Here is a 22394-nt window from a genome sequence, read left to right as displayed (position 1 = left end):
GACACCCCACTATCGCGTCACTTGGGGGGGGGGGGGGGGGTGATGGGCTGTCAGATGGGGGTCGTCCCCCTTCTTCTAAGGGTATGTTCACACGGCCAAATTTCAGACGTATACGAGGCGTATTATGCCTCGTTTTACGTCTGAAAATAGGGCTACAATACGTCGGCAAACATCTGCCCATTCATTTGAATGGGTTTGCCGACGTACTGTGCAGACGACCTGTTATTTACGCGTCGTCGTTTGACAGCTGTCAAACGACGACCCGTAAAAATACAGCCTCGTCAAAAGAAGTGCAGGACACTTCTTTGGACGTTTTTGGAGCTGTTTTCTCATAGACTCCAATGAAAACAGCTCCAAAAACGGACGTAAGAAAACGCCGCGAAAACGGCGTGAAAACGCCGCGAAAAATGCGAGTTGGTAAAAAAACGTCTGAAAAGCAGGGTCTGTTTTCCCTTGAAAACAGCTCTGGATTTTCAGACGTTTTTGTTGACTACGTGTGAACATACCCTAACACCTTAGGTGCCGTTGTCGCTATTGACCGTGGCATCTAAGGATGTAAAGGAGCGGGATGGCTCTCAAACGAGAGCCCGCTCATTACAATGAAATGTCAGCTGTAATATACAGATGACACCCACGTTGTATGGAGCAGCCCATGAGCCTACTCAATACTTCCCCTACCCAGCTATGACGTAAGTATACGTCATATGTCACGAAAGGGTTAAAGAGGATTTTCATCCAAAATGTTACATTTTCCATACATTAATAAAACAGAAGGTGGAGCAGTCGTCAAAGTTTGGTAATTATGTTTCATTTGCTTTAAATAATATTGATATCCGTTTCTTTGCACAACAGGAAGTGCAGCCATATTGGTTGTCACTTTTGAAGCGGCTGATCGGAAACTATGATTGTTTCCTCGGTTCAACCAATACCACAGTAGCAGTTTTACCATCAGTTTTTGAGAAGATAATTCAAAGGTGACGACCAATATGGCTGAAATTCCAATTTTTACCTTTGCAAAAATGGCCACCAAAAAAAACCCTCTAAAAAAAAAAAGTCAATATCTGGCTATGCTGCTACTAGCCGTCACCACGGAAGGAGACACTTGGCAAGCAGTCACCCTCCCTTCAGTAAAGTCTTACATGGTGCCCACAGTAACCGAAAGGTCTTAGCGTAAAGATGCCAACGTATCTCCAGTTTAGGAGCTGCCTATTTGTGGAAACTCCCTGCACTAATAATGGGGTGTGGGGTGGTGGGGTGGTCAGCATGACTGGCGACTTGCCTCCTTACCTCCTGATAGAGCATATGTTGAGGGGAAACCAAAATCATTTTTCCCGCAACTTTGAAGACTTTTTCCAAGCATGTTATGCAAACAGTGTGGCCGAAATCTTGCCGAAAGATTGGGGACAAGAATAGCTAAAGGGCGGGGTTTATGCTGATTAGTTCTCCACTGCAGCGGTGGGGGAGGTTTCTGCTACATCAAGTTGCCTCCCATCCATAGAGTGGTCCAATGAGAGGTCTGAGAGGAGGGGGGAGACCAAATGGATTCCTCCTGGGGCAATTTATTATAATTTTTTTTTATAATTATTTCATCCTTTGGGAAAATTAGGAGTACCGTAGCTAGTATTTTTTTTTATTTTACATTTCGATCCCTTTAATAACTTTAAAGTGGTTGTCCAACCTCAATCCTGTAAAAACGGAAAACTCATGTAATTCTAAAATGCCTATTATTCTTCCCCCATCCTGGTCTGCCGCTTGCCATCAGTCCTCATTAGTCCTATGTATACATAAGGCCTCAGTGATGTTCTTTCCATGGTGATGTAATGTCATGCGGCCCCAATGTCCAGTGTCGATTGGCCAAGCAGGACCGGAAAAAGATTATAATGGTAATATTCTAATAATAATAATTTTCTACTGGATTTTAAATGGTTAAAGGGGTTGTCCAGTTTATAAAAACCCATTGTCAGACACCCTATTAGGGAATTCTGGGCTAATAGCGGGGGACCTCTGTTCAGGATTCTCTTCTCTTGGCAGAGTGGAGAGTGGTAAAATAGAGCGTCTCTCTCTCTAGAGTACCTGTCCTGTATTACATAGACAACACATTGATATGCATGATCACTGTGTAATGCTTCATTTCTCCTGTAGTGGCGCTGCAGGGAAATTAAACACTTACTGCCAGGTTTCCCCACAGATTGTAGGGGGTCCCGGCAGGGGAATACTTTGAGATCAGCTTACTGCTGCACTGATTTAGAACAGGTGCCTCATGTCATGCAGAATACTGTCGGTAGCTTATGGGTGATGTAGCAGATGGAGGAAGTTGATGGTTTTTTTTTTGTTTTTTTTACCCAGCAACAGACCATGTTGTACTGAAGGGCCACAGCTAAACATAAAAAAAATGGTACAAAAACAACAGCATATCTATACACTTCAGATGCTGTCTGTATATAGACAGTCTGTATGATTTTCCTGGGATTACTCTTTAGCATTGACATTGCCAGTAACGACTATCTATTATATAGTGATACAATAAGCATGTCCATGAAACAAGGGTCTTTTAAATGTCAAGCTGCTGATTACCCTGGAATAGCTGCATGCAAATAAACTTCCCCTCGCAGATCTATATTTCAGATTCCCCAGGTAGCCGTCAGCCCATAAACCTATTGATTGATGACTTGTATGCAAACACATTAAAAATACTCTTGAGTCCTGCAATCCTTTTGCTGTAATATATTGCTTGACATGGTTTTTCCTCCCTCATCGGACTCTGCTGGGCTCTCAGGTATGACCATGAATATCGATATTTCGGGGGGAAGTTCCTGTAAATGAGAAAGAGCTGTACGATTGGCTTCAGTGATGAGTGAAAACAACACTTTATCTCCCATGGAACTGGATAATGAGGAATGTAATGAGACAGTAAATGTTATTAGTCATTACACAACTATACCTTTTGCATAATGCGATAGTAGAACTTAGTATAGAAATGGTATAATAGTATTGAAACGTAGAACTGCAACGGATTCGTAAGCAGATTTGTAGGAATTTAGTATCATTTGGCTCTTTTGGATTGTGGGACATCAGGGGTTACATATCTCAACAAGTGGTTGTCCCAGGGACATATAAGGCCCCATTGCAAAATTCAGAATAGGCCCCTCTGAGTGCTCCCCCACAGGTACTACATCTTTATTAAAATAAATGTCCATCATTCCTTGTCTAGGTCCTGAGTTCTGTGCTGATTCATTTTTGTATATCACTGTATAGGAGAGCTATGTTTTTTTCTCACTTGATAAATCATAAAATTCTGGTTGCATGTAGTCACCACTAGAGGGAGCACACTGAATTTAAAGGGAGCTGAATAGATCTGTTGCAGTGAGCTCCCCCTATTGTTGGCAGAATATAGCTGATGATATTGCCACAGGAAGCAGGAGAAGAAGTTCAGTGCTGGACCTCCTCCCACCCCGAGACTTTGTTTCTTTGGAAGGTACGCCACTAGGGAAGAAAAACTTGTTAGGAAAGTTGTTTAGATACATTGGTCAGTAACAAACTAGCAATGCTGAGGGTTTCCTGCTGAACAGAGAAGTGGAGAGTATCAAGAAATTAGTGTGTCCTACAGTATTTTGCCATCTTGTATCGGCAATGGGTGAAGCAAGACATTACTACTCGGTTGTTTCATGAATCCCTAGCAAAGGACTATTGGGATACACTATATGGTTGTGGCCCTCCAGTCGTCCTTGTAGGGTTAGACTGTAGAATTGAAGAAAAGTAAAGTACAGTAGTCATACACTGTAACAAAGTATCTGAGTAGGAGATAGAAGACTAAGTGATAAAACAGTCGAATAATCTACAAAAGCACCAGGAGACAAGATGGAACAGACGTCCGAAATTTCACCCATTAAATTCAACAAGGAAAACTCAACGATATAAAAAAACAAAAAAAAAACAATAATCTGCTTGTGTTTCCCTGCACTTTGCTTCTCATAGGACAGCACCGGTATCTACATCACCTAATATCTCTCCATCTGTAGTCAGGTACGCAGAGGTGAGGAAGCTCCAAAGCAAAGGCAGGTAGGACCCCTTCTGGTGCCCCTAATCACCTGGCACAGAAGGACTCAATGTTTCTTTGCCCCCATCTCTTCTCAATGATCCTGGGGTTCAGTCTCCACATCCTTGTTTGCTTAGCTCGGAGGACCCATGGAGTGGGGTTCCTCGTACAGGTTCTCAGAACCCATTAAAATAAAGGATGTATCCAATCTGGACTGGGCACGCTCTATCTGAGGGCACCATAGCAGCTTCATGGCTGTAACGTTTATGGCCGAGGCTCGTCGTTCAGACTTATCCTCTGACGGCCCCGGCCATGGACATCTGTCTTCCCGGCGTCATCTCCCTCCAGGGAGACGCCGGCACTCACTTCTGGGTCCTCGGTCTGGTTCCGCAGGGCGCGCGCGCCCGCGCGTGCACGGCCTTAAAGAGCCAGTGCGCGTCCAGCTGTCATCATTCAATATTAGCCCAAATGGCTGCCGGACTATAAGAAGGGGCTCCACCCACTTGATCCTTGCCTGAGCGTTGTTTGTTACCCTAGTTTGTCTTGCTAAAGGTCTCCTAGTGTCTTCCAATTTCCTAGTGTTCCCTGTTCCTGTATCCTGTTTCCCGTGCTATCTGGATCAAGTACCGTGCTGAAGCTGTTGTCATATTGTGCTGCATTCCACGCTGGCTCTGCTACGCCACGCCTGTCGTCTGCCTGCCGCCTGGTCCCTGCCGAGCCTGCCTTTCTGCTGTCCTAGTTGCCACAGGTACCCCCTCTGACTATAGACTTTGTATTACACCTGTTGGTCAGCTGCCGTTCCGCTGCGCGGTACAGTCCAGTGGGTCCTCACCCAGCATCGTGACAGTGGCCTCCATGGTGGTACATATTGTCAGTATTCCAATCGAAATCACCATAATCAAATCATCACATTCATTAATCATTTCTAGGACACAGATACAATAGGATAATTATCAGTAACATAACATCTATTATTAACCTACCTCATTACTGGATCATTTTCTTCAGTCTATATAAACATTGCTCGAGAAAACAATTGTCAATTTTCCATTAAATGCATTCTTATTTGAGTGTAAACCCTACAGCTCGACCAAGGAGCACTTCACGTCCTACAAAGTTTCTGCCCCCGGGTCCTGTACAGAGGAATGTTTTCCAGCTCGGTCTTCAATACATCACCATGGCTACGTCTCCCTTCTATTGACTCTCTACGAGATGGAAGTTGGTGTTGGGGGGGAAACACATTGGATTTTTAGACTCTTGAGACATGTTCGGAATTGAATGTATCAATTATGTGTTCTCTGTAAAACGTTCATTGCGGTCATTTCAAGATCTGACGGAGACGCCTTGTATAAAATAGCTAAAACATAAGTTGAGCCTTGTCTGATGGTCAGCAAAAAGACAATGATCTGCTTTACGTCTTACAAAGCCAACTACTATACTCACTGCCTGACCCCTGCTCTACTCAGTGGTGAACCCCTTTAATCTTCATAGTAGGATGTGTATATTTCTGCATTAAATACTGTGACTAATGTTCTGCTGAGTGTCGAGACTCCTTCCTGGTGGTTTTTCCCTTTTTTTCAGTAGGCCACCACTTATGGAATCCATCACTCACCCATCACTACACTTTCCTTGGTTCATTTTGTGGATATAATAGAATTCCTGTTATACCATGGCTTCCATGATGTCATTACAATTAATTCCCACCATGGTCTTGGCCAGTAAAGGTTTTCTGTTGTTTCCCATGATGAGACTTGCTCCTTTATTCCCGTATGTGATTCTTGTTTGCTAACCACGGTCTATAAAAAGTTCTGTTCACATAGGGAAAATAATTATGTAGCTAATTGATCTTAATGATATTGTTAATTTCATTTCCATCTTTACTCTTAAATGGCATTGTCTCCTCAATGCGGTTGATATGCATGGCTCCTGCTACATTCTGCACTGTGCACAGCGGGGGCCGTGGGTCTGATCCTCCACGGTTACATTCCTGGCAATATTCTGATACATGGATTTTACTGTAAACTTCTTAAAAATGAGTCAATATATACATTTACATGACAAACTAAAAAATAGGCCAAAGTATGTCCATCGAGTAGCCTCTTAGGCTACCATAGACCCCAAGTGGAGAGATGAGGACCTTAAATTAGGTAGAATTAGGGCATTAAATTAGGTAGAAAGGTGTTATAACAAAATGAAGACATCCTCCCTTACTATAGTGGGCCTTCAACCATCGACAACCTCCTTCAGTAGCACCATCAGAAGACATCATGGTTCCTCACCAAAAAAGACCTTGCAGATCTGGAGACAGATAAAGAATAAGGTACTCAATGCTGAAATGTATCTCCCTCAATCTCCAATTTTACCAGAACCAAAGAAGAAACAGATTTATGTCGGGCTCATCAACTCTCAGCCTTCATAACCTGTTTGTCAAGGACTTCAAATACTGATGAGGCCCAGGCATCATCACGTTCTTGCTAGTGGGTCCCCGAAGCTTGGGAAGGTTACCATATCTGAGCATTCAAGAAAGATATTGGAAACCCAAGTACATTATCAATTATATTTCCAATGTCATTGCACAGTTTGACCAAGTGGTCAACCTGCTCCGCTCCAGGACAAGAGGTGGTCGGGAAAGTAATCAACAACACCAAGTGAAGTAGGAAACGTTGTTAGTTCATAGATTTATCTTAAAGCAGTAGGTTTCTGTCCCTCACTGATCTTGACATATGACGGGTTAGGTTTCCGTCTCTTATATTCACTGTCTAAGGATTTGGTTGGTGGCGACCTGTAGATCGATAATTAAGGCCATCCTGTTGATGCCTGAAGTTTATAGTAGACGTCACCAAGAATGGGCCCATTAAAAAGTCCAAATTAATTGAGAGGTGGTAGTAATATATTCTTCAATGAGAACTAAAATTGAGTGTTTACTTTTTAACTGGTGTTCTTCCTTATTACGGGAAATCTAGGCTGCATTTTAGTATTCGCATTACGGCTGCAACATTCGGACCCCTACATGTCTACTAAACAAGACCTAGATCCCCATATGGCTATTTGGTGATCTAAGTATGGTTCAGTAGACCTGCTTGGGGCCCAGCGTTGCATCTGTAATGCTAACATTATGGCGACCTGAAACTGGCCTTAAAGAGCATATGTGCGGCCCATATGACCTTTGGGTATATTAGGGCATATGGATGTCTTAGAAGCAGATCCCTCCTCTATGGATCCCCCTCTATGGGTAAGAACAATGAATAATGGCCAGATGAGGATTCTCCCAGCGATAACAGCTTATTGCCAGGGGTTAAAGAAGCCGGACCCGGGGCGGTCAACTGCTCGCCGGTCCAACTTTCATCTAAAAAGGGGTTGTCTTCATGAGACAAACCGCCTAATGGACCTTCTGTTCTCAGTGCTTCTCCATCTAATGACACATGTAAGGTTACGTGTGGTTTACATGACATCAGCTGCTTTACATACAGGTTTATATGTATCTATATGAAATATTTCTTGCTTTTTCACATCTTTCGATTGATGACATGATCCAAAAGACGAGTTTCTGCAGCAGTCCCCAGATCAGAGCTTTGTCTGAGTTTGTGATTTTTTTTTTAGACAGGGTGTTGGGTGATGTGTGACAACTCTGCTTGAATTCTTCTGCTTTAGGCAAATAGAACAGGTCACCGACATACCCTAAGGGAGAAAAGACCTCTGTCAATGGCAGCAGCCGAGGAACGTATATAAACAACATTTCACTATTTAAAGCTGAATAACATGTTGAAAAAACCCGAAATAACATGTTATAAACTTTTAATTTACATGATATTTCCTTCTCCACTCACACCTAAAGCTGTTGATTTCCGTACCAAAGAACAGTACATTATGGGAGCTAAGAATAAAACTGAGCTGTTAGGTCACATGACAGTGTGAATGAGGGGCAGCTAAAAAGCAGCATAGGGCAACCAGGAGAATTTTGAATGCAGCTTTGGATGTGATTGGAGTATAGGATGTAATGTAGCTCAAACTCAGTACCAAACAATTCGTTTCAAGTAGATTTAAACTGTTAAATGTTAGTAAAGTGGAGGTTTAAAGAGCAAAATGAGTCTGGCTGGGCTGGTTCCTCTATAGGAAACCGTCATTCCAAGGAAGGGAAAGTCTTGCTCACAATTATTTTAGTGCAAATAAAGTTTGACCATATATAAAATTAATTGGCTACACAGTCTTGAAATACTCCTTAGCTTGGGTGTATGGAATGACTGGCGATCATTAATTCTTCTTTTTTCCCGGTTTGGTATGATACAATGACACAGTAGACAGACATCACAGGTAGAGCCCATCACCGCCGCCTGGCAGACACAAGAACGTCTTGGAGGATCGCTCGCTATGTAAATGTGCCACCATTTCCTTCCATGCATAATCATCTCTATTTTTACTCTGACTGCAGCTCATGTCTCTTACTCTTTCTTCAGGGATCACTTCTACATTGTCACCCTGGTTTACAATGTGCTGTCGATAAAGCGTTTCTTTTCCGAAGAGGCGTGCGGTGTTGGCACCTGTCTGGCACGCGGGAGCTCAAAAATCCTTTTTAAATAAATCATTCTTCATCGGCATCGTAAAAATAGATGATAAAACAGTTTAAGGTTCTTCTTTTTTTTTCTTCACTAATTGATTCATTTGAAGGCAACTAAGGAACCCGATGTGACTCATTACTGTCCTAAAATAAACATGTTCCTTCACGGATGCCAGCTTTTGAGAACTGCTTTAATGAAGACTTCAGATGCAGAGTGCAAAGGGCATTGCTGCAAACAGTAATGACAGCCAAAGCACTGTTAACAATGCTGAGTACCCCCAATAACAACTCTATATATTGAGTGCCCCTATAAAATATATTGCGTGCCCCTATATATTGAGTGCCCCAATAATACAAGAGAGTCACCCCCTGTTAACAACACCATCTGCTGAGTGCCTAATAAGCAGTGTCTGCAAGAGAGTACCTCAATTAATAATTACAGCTGAAATGTGCCCCCATAAACAGTGTCAAACACAGAGTGGCCCCATTAACAGTGCCAGACAGAGCATGCCTCACAATAAGTGCCAGCCAGAGAGTGCCTCAAAATCAGTGCCAGACAGAAAGTGTCTCAATTAATAATTACAGCTAGAATGTTCCCCCCATAATCAGTTTCAGTCACAGAATGACATCATAAACAGTGGCAGCCAGAGAGTTTCTCATAATCAGTGCAAGCCAGAGAGTGCCTCAAGTGATAATTATTTCAGAATGTGCGCCCATATACAGTGTCAGCCACAGAGTGACTTCATAAACAGTTTCAGCCAGAACATGTCTCCATTATATACAGCCAGAGTTTGTCCCCATAATCAGTGTCAGAAGAGAAGAGCAGAGCCTGGGCTCCCATTAATAATGACTGATAAAGTGTGTCCCCGTAAACACTCTCGGACAGAGAGTGCCTCATAATCAGTGTCTAACAAAGAGTGCCCCCATTAATAAAGACAGCCAGAGCGTGCCCCACATTAAAGAATGCAGCAAGAGATTGCCCTAATAATCAGTGCCAGAAAGAGAGTGCCTCAATTGATTAAAGCTGGAATGTGCCTCCAAAAAACCGTTTTAATCACAGAGTGGCCCCATTAACAGTGTCAGCCAGAAAATGCTTCATAATCAGTGCCAGACAAAGACTGCCTTAAATAATAATTATGCCAGAATGTGCCCCATGAACAGTGTTAGTCACAATGTGACTTCATAAACAGTGCCAGACAGAGAGTTTCTCATAATCCGTGCTAGCCAGAGAGTGCCTCAACTAATAATTATTTCAGAATGTGCCCCTATAAACAGTGTTAGTCACAGAGTGACTTCATAAACAGTGTCAGCCCAGAACATGTCTTCATTATATACAGCCAGAGTGTGTCCCCATAATCAGTGTCAGAAGAGAGTGCTCCCATTAATAATGACAGATTAAGTGTGTCCCCGTAAACACTGTCGGCCAGAGAGTGCCTCATAATCAGTGTCTACCAAAGAGTGCCCCCATTAATAAAGACAGCCAGAGCGTGCCCCACATTAAAGAGTGCACAAGAGAGTGCCCTAATAATGAGTCCCAGAAAGAGAGTTCCTCAATTAATTACAGCTGGAATGTGCCCGCAAAAACAGTTTTAATCACAAAGTGGACCCATTAACAGTGCCAGACAGAACATGCCTCATAATCAGTGCCAGACAGAGTATTATGCCAGAATGTGCCCCATGAACAGTGCTAGTCACAAAGTGACTTCATAAACAGTGTCAGCCAGAGTATTCCTCCATTATTAATGACTGCCAGGATATGCCTCATAATCAGGGCCAGACAGAGAATTATGCCAGAATGTGCCCCATGAACAGTGCTAGTCACAAAGTGACTTCGTAAACAGTGTCAGAAAGAGTATTCCCCCATTGTTAATGACAGCCAGGATATGCCCCATAATCAGTTTTAGGCAGAAAGTACTCCCATTAATAATGACAGCATTAGTGTGTCCCCGTAAACACTGTCAGTTAGAGAGAGTCTGCCAGTGTTTGGCCCCATTAATAATGATAGCCAGAGTGTCCCCTGTCATTAAACATTGCAGCAAGAGACTATCCCTTATTAACAACACCATCTGGTAAGTGCTTCATAAGCAGTGTCTATAAGAGAGTCCTCTCATAAACAGTGCCAGACAGAGCATGCCTCCATTATTATTTACACCCTTAGTGTCCCCCTAAACAGTGTCAGATGGTGGTTGCCTCACAATTAGTGTCAGCCAGAGAGTGTCCCCATTAATAATGACAGCCAGAGCGTGCCACCCCATAAAACAGTGCAGCAAAAGAATGACTCATATTAACAATAGACTTAGGTGATTGCCTTATATGCAGTGTATGTAAGAGAGTGCCCTCATAAACAGTGCCAGCCATAGAGTGCCTGAAATAACGTCTCCATTAAAAATGACAGCCAGAGTGTGTCGCCACAGTGTCAGCCAGAGAGTGCCTCATAATCAGTGTGTGCCAGAGAGTGCCCCACTAATAATGACAGCCAGAGTATGCCTCATATACAGTGTTAGCCAGAGAGTGCCCTATAATTATTGTCTGCCAGAGAGTGCACCCATTAATAATGACAGCCAGATAGTGCTCCTATTAATAATGACATCCAGAGTATGCCCCATATACAGTGTCAGACAGAGAGTGCATAATAATCCGTGTCTGCCAGAGAGTGCACCCATTAATAATGACAGCCAGAGGGTGCCCCATAAACAGTGACGACCATATAGTGCCTCATAATCAGTGTCTGCCAGTGAGTACATCATAATCAGTGTCTGCCAGAGAGTGTCCCCCACTAATAATGACAGCTAGAGAATGCCCCATGATACAAAGCAGCGAGAGAGTGACCTCATAAGCAGTCCAAACCAAGGATCATGGACAATAATGGTTATTTCTACCTGCCCCGAAACCAATTTGTATACCAGAGAAACGTGGGAGTATAACTATAACTATAAGCTATGAGAAAAATAATTAAAAATACAAAGTTACTGCATTGGCAAAGTTAATATGTGATTATTTTGAGTCATAATAATAATAGTGTAATAATGAAGTGTTGCCAGTGTGCGAAAATATGACAATAATGCTGTAAAGTTACTGGCGAATTTGATGTGAAACATAATATGATAAAAGGGAAGACGATAAGGGATGTAACTGATGTTCTCCTTTTAATATCTGGTTCCAAAGAGTCCAAATCATCGTGCCCCTAAAGATTTGGATATAATTACAATTGATGGTCTTGAAGGAAATATCTCAAAATATTTGACACGTCGTCCAGTTCCAATGATCCTAGAAAATATATAATAAAAATCTAAGTTTATACCTGAAAAATTTCACTGAAGAAATAGCGGATTAAATAAACAACTAGCGGATTAAATAAAATGTAACTTTTAATAAATATACAAAAAAAAAAAATAGTGGCCCTCAAGATGAATTGTGACTTGTAGCTTACACGTCATGCCTATCACAGGGTCCCTACATTGGGATATGTGATGAGAAGCTGATACACTAAGGTACAGAAAAGTGTAAATCAAGAACAGGGAGCGAATAAGATCCCATCTATTCAATGGACTGTAACACTGTAGCGAAGCACTGTATCCTTACTCTCAGCTACACTGTATCCGTACACAATGTTAATAAATATTATTTCTCGCACACATATGGATGTTATTGACAGCGGTATTATTTTGCCTACACTAATATCCTCACATATCGAGAAAACCTGCTAGGGTACAGCGGAGTGTAAATTACACCATAGGAAAGAGCCATCGCCCTTCCTCTAGATAAACCCGTGCACTCAACGATACAGTTTCCCTAGACACATCTAATTACATTGTATGCACAATGTTAAATAAATAGTGAGAATTCATTCCCTATGCGTTTTCCCTTCCCTTTACTTGAGTAGTATTCAATGCTACGATACAATATATTAGACCAGTGAAAACTGCTGATCTCAAGCCCTGAAGGTAGACTCAATCTCCTTCATGTCAAAAGGGGTTCTTCCAGTAATTGGCCAATGCAGGAGGGATGCAAAAAAAAGAGCCATTACACACCCCACAGATTCCTGTCGTTTCAGCGCCGCCGCTCCGTTCCTCCCCGCCGCTGTGTATTGACATAGCTGCAGCGATGACGTGCCTGTATACCCACATGATCGCTGCAGCCAATCACTGGCCTCCAGCTACAAAATAAATCCGCATATCAATATCATATCTGTACTATGGTTAAAAAAAAAACAAAAAAAAAAACAACATGCGCCATGAACACTTTATGGATCAAAAACGTCATTTCTCACTTAGGCCTCATGTACACTGCCTTGCCCGTAATCACGGTCCACGATTACGGGCACGGCCGGCCGCGGACAGCCACACGCATTTTCGGCCCGTGCTCTCATATAAAGTATAGGAGCACGGTCTGTAAAAAGCTAAACATAGGACATGTCCTATCCCTTGCGAAGGCTTTCTACGGCCCGGACACCTTCCCGCAAATATATACGGGAAGGTGTCCGTGGTCAACAGAAATTAATGGATCCGTAATTGCGGACGACATCTAACAAGGGGCCTTAGACCTCTTGGTGTCATGGTTTGTAGGGTAACTATTCACCTGAATTCTACTTGCGCCAATTTTCTCATGACATCACCTCCCTGTGCCCCCAAATATATTTTATCAATGCCATATACTTTCAGTCCCAATGGGTTGTTGATATGATAATCCCGAAAGTGCCTAGGGATCGGCTTGCGTTTGTACGATGGGTACGATGCCTTATATATAGCACTGAGGTCAGTGCACTGTCCTTTTAAATGCAACACCTTTCATTCTGATTGGTCGCATGACTGTGCGCTCTGTGCATGCCCTGCCTGGCATCCACGCTGGATCAGGTTGAGGTAAGTACATGGCACAGTCACAGTGGTGTACCTACCATTAAGGCAGGACATGCACTGAGACTGTCAAAGGGGCTACCTTCAGCCACCACTAGGGGGAGCTCACTGCATACAGATTTATGCAGCCCCCATTGAGTTCAATACTAGTTGTATAAATCCAGGAAAAACAAATGAAAATTGGAGAAGCGCTGTGGCAAAACAAACCAGCATGGTATGTAGGTGCAAAGCTTCAAAAAAGGAGTAACCTCTCCTTGTATGATATATTATCAAAAAATTAGCAAAGTAGCAGCACTCAAAAATAAAGTAAATTTATTCACCAAACATCCTCCGTAGTGGATGTTTGGTGAATAAACAGATTTTATTTTTGAGTGCTGCTTCTTTGCAAATTTTTTTTGTGGTTGTATAAATCCATATGCAGTGAGCTCCACCTAGTGGTGGATGCAGGCAGCCAGAATTATTTTATTTATCAATTAATAAAACAGAGCTCCCTTTAGGGCGGGTTCACACATGGCGGAATTTCACTTAAATTCCGCTGCGGACACTCCGCAGCGTTAATCCGCAGCGGAGCCGTTTCTCCATTGACTTTCACTTTAATTTAGCAGTGTTCGTTTACACGATGCGTACAATTCCGCTGCGGAGCATAGGCTGCGGAGCGGAATTTGGTGTCCGCAGCATGCTCTGTCTGTTGCGGAGCAGTGGCGGACTGGTTGCGGACTCATGGCGGAATTTCTCCATTGACTTCAATGGAGAGTCAAAATTCCGCAATGAAGTCCGCAGATCTTATGTGTGCTGCGGAGCGTATTGTTTTTACTACCATGACATTTCTTCATTCTGGCTGGACCTATGTATTTCTAGGTCTACAGCCAGACTGAGGAAGTCAATGGGGCTCCCGTAATGACGGGAGCGTTGCTAGGAGACGTCTGTAAATAGTCACTGTCCAGGGTGCTGAAAGAGTTACGCGATCGGCAGTAACTGTTTCTGCACCCGGGACAGTGACTACCGATCTCAATATACATGTATCTGTAAAAAAACATATAAGTTCATACTTACCGAGAACTCCCTGCGTCTGTCTCCAGTCCGGCCTCCCAGGATGACGTTTCATTCTAAGTGACGGCTGCAGCCAATCACAGGCCAAGCACAGGCTGCAGCGGTCACATGGACTGGAGCGTCATCCAGGGAGGTCGGGCTGGATGCCGAAAGAGGGACGCGTCACCAAGACAACGGGCGGTAAGTATGAATTTCTTTGACTTTCACTAGGGAAAGTGCTGTCCCTTCTCTCTATCCTGCACTGAATAGGGAGAAGGGAAGCACTTTTCCTGCAGTCCGCAGCGGCCAGTCCGCATCAATTTTCTGCACATTTTGTGCAGATCCGCAGCCGTAATCCGCAACCCGGATTAGGTGCGGCATTGATGCGGACAGTTGCGGAGGAATTCCGCCATGTGTGGTCATGCCCTTAGAGATAGATTATTAAATTTATCAGCACAGGATGTTGTATCTTTTTGGGGTCAATTCTATGTTTTTATATGTGGTCTTACAATTTCTGTGTACACCCATATGACAGTTTATAGCAGCAGATGCTAAATTATTGTAAGGAAATTGATTACGGCCTTGTAGTCTCTGGTGATTGCATATGAGAGAGTGGACTATATAAAAAATCCAACTGGGCCCATCTCCGCCCCGGACATTTACCCCTAGATTATAACTCATAAATCATATTATAAACTAGCAGATATATATATAACAACGCAATAGCCCAGGATACAGTGCCCATATGAAGAAGAAGCTTCCATTTCTATAACTGCATCCTACGGTTTGGGTGGAATTACGTTCCTCTCTCTTTTTTCAGTCCTCTGCTTTGTAAGTGGTTATTTACACATCAAGTACCGAAGAAAAATTACAGCATTGATATGGAAAGTACTTACTCCTGAGAACATGCTCGAAATAATTCCCCCTGCTTATATGCATTCCTGATACACTTGGAGAGGTTTCAGAAAAGGCAGCAAAGCATGGACTCCACCTGGCTAAATATTCCAGAACTTCAAATATCAGCACATTCTGCCTCCATTAAATCAATTTCAATCCCTGAGCAGGAGTTTAAAGGAGAAATATACGCTGCAATTTAAGATTTATTGTGTTACGCAGGTTGGGCAGACCTTTGTGCAGCTTTTAAAGGATCCACCCTATACCAGGATGTTGTGTATATGAAAGATAACTAATATGTGCACTGTATTTATTAACACATATGCCTATAATATAGTGTGTATAGTGTAGATACATAGATTAGACACTGGATTAAATAGTGATGACCTAATAATATGTGTAGACATGTAGGAGATTTACTGTAAATACCCCTCCCCATTAACCATTACTCATCCAGCATAACACAGGCTCGTTATTAAAGCCTGAATATCAGTCGTCACCAAACTGTTGCACTGTCATATATCAAGCAGCATGACTAACGATGGCAGTGGAAGGTTTTAGTAGACCATAAGCCCTGGGCTGTTCCCCAAACTTGGCCGCCCACACCCTTCCCTACTGCCGCTCTATCACACCATGTCTACAGTCAACACCAACTTTCTGTGCTACAACTGGGTGTTACCATTTCGTTTGTCAAAGGGCTGTGTCCCTACATACTGACAGTCTCTAATCATTGCTGACTGTATCACACTGTCCAGGGCCCCCTTTCCTTTGGACAAGGGGAATGGTAACACTAAGTTATCTTAGTCCTGGGCATTTTATGGAATACAAGTATTTGCTATAACAGACAGATCAGGAGAGGTGACAGATTCTATATAAATCCAGTGACTCACAGGTGACGTCCTCTCTGATTGACGTCGTTCTCTTTTCTTTTCTTCTCCATCCAGTGCAGATGACTTCTACTGACCAATGTGAGATTCCTTCCCAGACATATTTGGCCTCTTGCTTCTTCAGTAATTCCCAACTTATGTAGCAACAAATATAAATTCAGACCCGAGACCAGACCCCTAAATTATTCCAACCCCAGACCAGACCCCCTAAATGCAGACCCCACACCAGACTAAAAAATAAATGCAGACACAAGACCTCCTAAACTATTACAGTCCCCAGATCTCCCTTAACACATATAGACTCCAGAACATACATCCTAAACAAATGCAAACCTTAGACCAGCCCATACATACGCCAGACTAGACCCCATAAACTACTACAGACCTCAGAGCAGAACCCTAAATATGGAGCAAGACCCCTAAACAAATCCAGACCCCAAACCAGACCCCCTGAACTAATGCATACCTCATAGCGGACCCCTGAAATAATACAGACACCAGACTAGACTATAAACTAACACAGCAGCTCACACTCTTCTCCTGTAAAGCCTTGCTGCTCCTCCCTTCTGGCTTTATGACCTGCATACATATAATCATATGACCTTATGTGTGGAAGTCCTTTTGAGGGTACTGCACATAGCAGTTTTGTTATGTTTTTGGCACGAATTGCGGCAAAAAAACAACAAAATTGCAATGTTCTTCAAATCTGCCCAAACCCCCCATATGGTAATCCACCACTAAATGATGGGCATCTTTTCCTTATAATTTGAATGTTCCGCCATGTATAGGTGGGTGATTCCTATAATAGATTTATATTACAGCTGTATTACTATTGTAACGCAGTTCTCTAATACATGAGTAGGTTCTACTAAAATAGAAGCTAGGCTTTCCTTTACTTGGGGCAAAGATTAATTTTGTTGCTCTAGCTGTACACAAGGCTGAGCTGCTTGTTGGCTCTCAACCTGGCAACTGGAATCCAGGGCATGGGCCCCCCCAGTGACTCCGCTGGGTTCCCCAAGAATCTGTTACTCTGCAACTCTGTTAGGGTATATTCATATGCAGCTGTAATGGTGCAGCAAAAGGAAGAAAAAGAGAGCAAAATAATGAAATAAAAGGGACAAAAAAGGATAGAGGTGTATTCAAGGGGTATCAAAAGTATGAAGAGGGGACAAGAAGTTATGTCAAAAAGAGGAGGATCAATAGATTGAGGGGGACCTAAACTTTTTTGGGGGAAAGTCGAGTTACAGTCTTATAACAAAGAGGTAGGTTTAGTGGGTGCCAAGATGCCCATCTTTTTACTAGTATTCTCTGTCTTTTTTTTTTTTTATACAAATAAACTTATACAATAAATGTTGCAATATTGAATGTCGCCTCTTTAAAAAAAAACAAAAAAAAAAACAATTTGGGGGTAAGAATATATTAAAGGGGCATCCACTCTGTGCAATCCCTTTTTGTTAGAAGGGTCCTATGAGGACAAGCCGATCACAACTTATTCCACCATGGGAATCCCCAGTGATCAGCTGCGATCCATGGGAGAACCCAGCAGCAAGTGTTGAATTCTCCTGCAGTGCCACCACAGGGTAAAATGAAGCATTACATGATAAACATTAAAATCAATGGGCTGTTTCTATGATGCAAGGACATGCTGGGTCCTCCAGAGCGAGAGACACTCTTTGTAGTCAATTGCCATACTGGATAATTGATAGACCCCTCGCTATGAACTCGGAACTCAGTCCCTAATATTATATTATAGGATGTATGACCATTGGTTTTCTAAGCCAGGCAGCCCTTTTAATAAATGTAGCTCATGTTATGATTCCAATAATTTATGACTTTTTCCTACACAGTTTGATACATGCACCCATTGAGTTACGGGAAATATATATATATATATATATATATATATATATATATATATATATATATACACATTATATACACATATCAGGATCCTATGTGGTCACCGCTCCTCCCTTTGCGCCCTGTAATTCATTCCGATCTTCCTGGCATGTTCCTGACCCTGCATCCCAATCTTTCATTTTCTCCGGTCTTGTCAATATCTGTTACAATAATGATTCAGGACCATGGACAGAGAATACACACTATCGACTCATCCATCTTTTTCCTCGGCTTCTCTTTTATATTTACACTCTGAAGCGCATAATAAATTTTACAAAGCTCCAACCGCAGAACACTATCAGGTCAATGCATCACCTCCAAAACATATTTTACAAAAAAAAAAAATCTTTTGCTTTGCATTTGGCTCATCAGAATAGAAATGGTATTTTTTGAAGCTGAGATGAATGATCACGGGCAGAATCCTCTCCCTCTGTTATAATAAAGATTTACATCAAACATCTCCTCGACTAGACTGGATTATCGTGTACAGTGTTACATGCTAAGTGGCTGATTAAAGGGGCGCTGCAGATTCCGTTTTCTAACGCCTTGTTCACACGGCACTAAGAAAAACCCACGTGTAGACGTGTCAAAAACCCTAGCGGTTTTGTAAAACGATTTTTAAACTACCGGCGTTTTCGGCACGTCTTTTTGGCACATAATTAGGGCTCCCATTGACTATGGGTATTAGCTGCATTTTCTGCCCTTTTTACACTCGTTTTTTACACGCCAAAGAATTGACTTGATGCTCCTATTTTACGCGACGCGTTTTTTTAAAAACGCGTCAAATGCACTACCAATGCGCTTTTCCATTGATGTCAATAAGAAGCTGAAATCCAAAATGTGCCTAAAAATGCGCCGAATACACCCTGTGTGCCATGACCTAACAAAATCATAGAGGTCAACATCTATTTTTCCCGGTGGGCCTCCCTATGCATGGCCATAGGGAAATACCTGTATAAAAGCCCATTTAGGGTTGAAGGGTTGTATTGCTTGTACCTGGAACCTCTTTGGTAAAGACATTCGCAGGAGCCCTAGCTCTCAGATCTCATTATCACGGGGCCCGAGGATAGAGAGACTGTCACGGGGCCAGCAGAGGATGACGTAAACCGACTGTGTCACCAAGGGATTTATCGGGAAGTGGAGTCTACGGGAACCCCAATTATTCACCCTATACAAGGATCTGAACTTCGCTGTTGGGGAACTCCAGGTTGCTACCACCGGTGTAGTCTCCTTTGGCGACGGTCGACATAAATAAGTGTGATACAGAATTAGTAGACAGTATGCAATGTCCGGTATAGCAAAAGTCAGGGCAGGCGGCAGACAGGCACTAACGGTCGGTAGAGTAAATGGTCAAGACAGGCGGCAGAGGTTCGCCATGGGTCACAAGAAAAAGGTCAGGACAGGCGGCAGGCAAGGGGAGCCAAAAGTACAGGCTGAGGTCGATCAGAGGAAATCCAGCAAAGTATAACGCCAAGTGTCACTTGTAACTAGGATGAACGTAATTTATCAACAATGTGCAAAAGAAAAGAGGTCCCTTTATACCCAGGGAAAGCTGGGTAGTAGATTGGGTGAGAACGTTCTTTAAGACAGCCCAAGCACTAAGTCTAGGAAGTGCCAAAAGAGAGCAGCGGTGATGAAGGTCGCAGGCAGACAAGACAGAGGAAGATCTGTGGGGCCGAGCAAGAACCGGGGAACGGCGTGAGGAGGTAAGTACGCGGCGGTGGCAGGGAGTTGGAGCAACGGCCGTTACACCAATTAATACTATCTGTTTGTCTGTCTGTCTGTCTACCTATCATCTTTTCCTCCTTCCCACGCGCCACTCCTGTCTCTCCAACTCACCCATATTAGATTGAAGCTACCTGACTGTTTCAGTGCAGAATCATTAACTACCCTCCTAAATGAGTCCGGGCACACAGCACAATATAATTATTCATTTGGGAGCCCTTCAGACTCCCTCATGAATAACTTTTGCACATACAGAGATTGCTAGGTAGTGCAGTGCATGAATAAGTTTGGGCAGTTGATTGGCAATAGTTAAGAAATGACTCAGAGTGGGCAGCAGGGGGGCTCAGTGGTGACTCAGTGTCTGCACTTTTACCTTCGCAGTCTTGGTTCTTGAGTTTGAATCCGACTATGGACATCATCCACCTGGAGTTTGTACATTTGTGGTTTCCTCCTGTACGACTCTGCTGAATATGTAATATCCTTAGGTTACTAGAGACGTTTAGGTGTTGATATCTAAAATCTCCAGTGGTGTAAGGTGACGAAGAGGTTAACAGTAATATCCTTGGTGCTCTAGGGTGGTTATGGGTTAATACCTAATACCCCTTGAGGTCTAGAGTGAGTTAAAGGTTGAAACCTAATATTCCTGGTGGTTTAGTATTTTGAAGGGGTTAATGTATTATCTGCATAAGGTCAAAGGTAATAAAGTGCAAATTTAGACTTTTTTTTAATCTAAATGATGCCCATAACTCTGTGCTGAATCATTTCACAATACATCACTCTAGGGATCGAGCTCCAAATCCTCTGCTTTTCTTCCCATATTCATAGTTATTTTATAAAATCCTGTCTGCTGCAGCCACCACTAGGGGGAGCTCACTGCATTCAGATTTAAACAGCTCCCTTTGAACTCAGTGCTATCTGTTTAGATCTGCGAGCAAGAAGCTCCCCCTAGTGGTGACTGCAGGCAGAACACATTTTATAATTTAAAGAGCATCTCCCAGCTCTCATGACACATCTTTTTTTTAGTCAATACTTGGATTCCCCCATGAAATAACAATTCTGGAACATATTTTCTTAGATTTCTGCATAGTGCCATTCCTCTGTTATCCCTCCTAGAAATGTATAACTATATTGACTACTAGGTGTTACCATTCCCCTTGCCAAAGGGACGTGTCCCTACACAGTCTCACTCTGTCAGCACTGATTGGACATTGTCAGTCTGTGTAGAGACCCACCCCCAAATGGTAACTCCCAGTAATCAATTTATTCATACATTTCTAGGAGGAATAACAGAGGAATGGCACAATGTAGAGTTCTAAAATGCTCCAGAATTGTTATTTTGAAAGAGAATACAATTAATTTCTATAACAGACATGTCAGGATAGGTGACAGATCTTCTTTAAGACTTTGTGGTACCATCTCCCGAGGAAGTGATCCTGGGTACTAGGACCCCTTTTCTCAGAAGAGACTTCGATGGAGAGTTTCTTTAAAAATGTATCTTATATCCTATTCAGAACATTTGGACCTGACAAATATCGTTATTATACAGACTAGACATGAAGACTGTAAAGTGATCTTATAGTTTGATGATTTATAGTCTGTAAATAAAGTGAATGATGTCATCCCTGTGATTGTGACATCACCTGCTCCATTATCAGTATTTTATGGATTGGATGAACCTTGAGCAGCCGCTCTGATCTCGCCGCAGATCGTAACCGTGACATGTTGCCCCATTTTTTTTTCTTCTTTTGAAATCCGAGTAATTTCTGGATGATATTTGACTTCACTATTGTACTTATTATTTTGTGAAATTCTTTAGTCTTTTGACTTTGTTCTTGGCTGTCAGTCGTCAGAAAAGACATTTAGTTCTCGCTGCGGCTTAAAAGATGACTTTTATTTTACATTTTTCTGTGTTACTGTCACCTTGGAGAGAGCAAACTCTTTATTATCTAATGTGCTGTTTAAAGGAAATCACCAGGCAGAAGTGTAGACAACCCTCACGTCTTCAATATGATACGAATATCACTAGATATATATTTTCTCGAGCTTACGGTGCCTACAAAGTCATAAAAACAGTACTTCATTACCTCCCAGCATTCCCTGCACAGCACAGATCTCAGCTAAATTCATCTATATAACTTAGATGTGATCGAAAACAGTGTCAGAGGCACCCAGGACCCGCTGCCATCGATGCCGTCAGTTCTTCTGACCTGACGAATTGGGGTTTGAGTGTAAGATACGGCAACATAGAAGCAAAATTCTTTTAAATAAAAAACAATTCAAAAGTTGCTTAAAACACCATGATACATTGTTTTATTAAAAAACAAAAAACAACAACTACAATTGTTCAAAGGTTTACATAGTCTTTAACCCCTTCCCGACATTTGACGTATGGCCAGGGCCGCTATCAGGGGGGTATTAGGGGTACTTCTGTAAGGGGCCCGGCCAAACCTAATTGAAAGGCGGGCCCGGCAACTGCCACGACTTGCATTTGGTAGAAAAAACAGGCCCCTGCAATG

At 42.6% G+C, this 22394-nt stretch overlaps 1 long non-coding RNA gene across 1 annotated transcript; it reads right to left on the bottom strand.

The window, feature by feature from the left end:
• Nucleotides 1–11765: 11765 nt before the first annotated feature.
• LOC142652312 (uncharacterized) lies at nt 11766–21415 on the bottom strand. The gene is made up of 3 exons (XR_012847799.1): nt 21292–21415; nt 20252–20342; nt 11766–11858 (listed from the first exon to the last, which is right to left on the bottom strand). It is a non-coding gene; the product is annotated as an uncharacterized LOC142652312 (long non-coding RNA).
• Nucleotides 21416–22394: the final 979 nt, after the last annotated feature.

The sequence above is a fragment of the Rhinoderma darwinii genome, chromosome 5 (genome assembly GCF_050947455.1).
Source record: "Rhinoderma darwinii isolate aRhiDar2 chromosome 5, aRhiDar2.hap1, whole genome shotgun sequence".
In the NCBI taxonomy this organism is placed as follows: Eukaryota; Metazoa; Chordata; class Amphibia; order Anura; family Rhinodermatidae; genus Rhinoderma; species Rhinoderma darwinii.
Note: the sequence above shows the minus strand (reverse complement) of the source record. Positions and strands in the feature narration are given on the sequence as shown.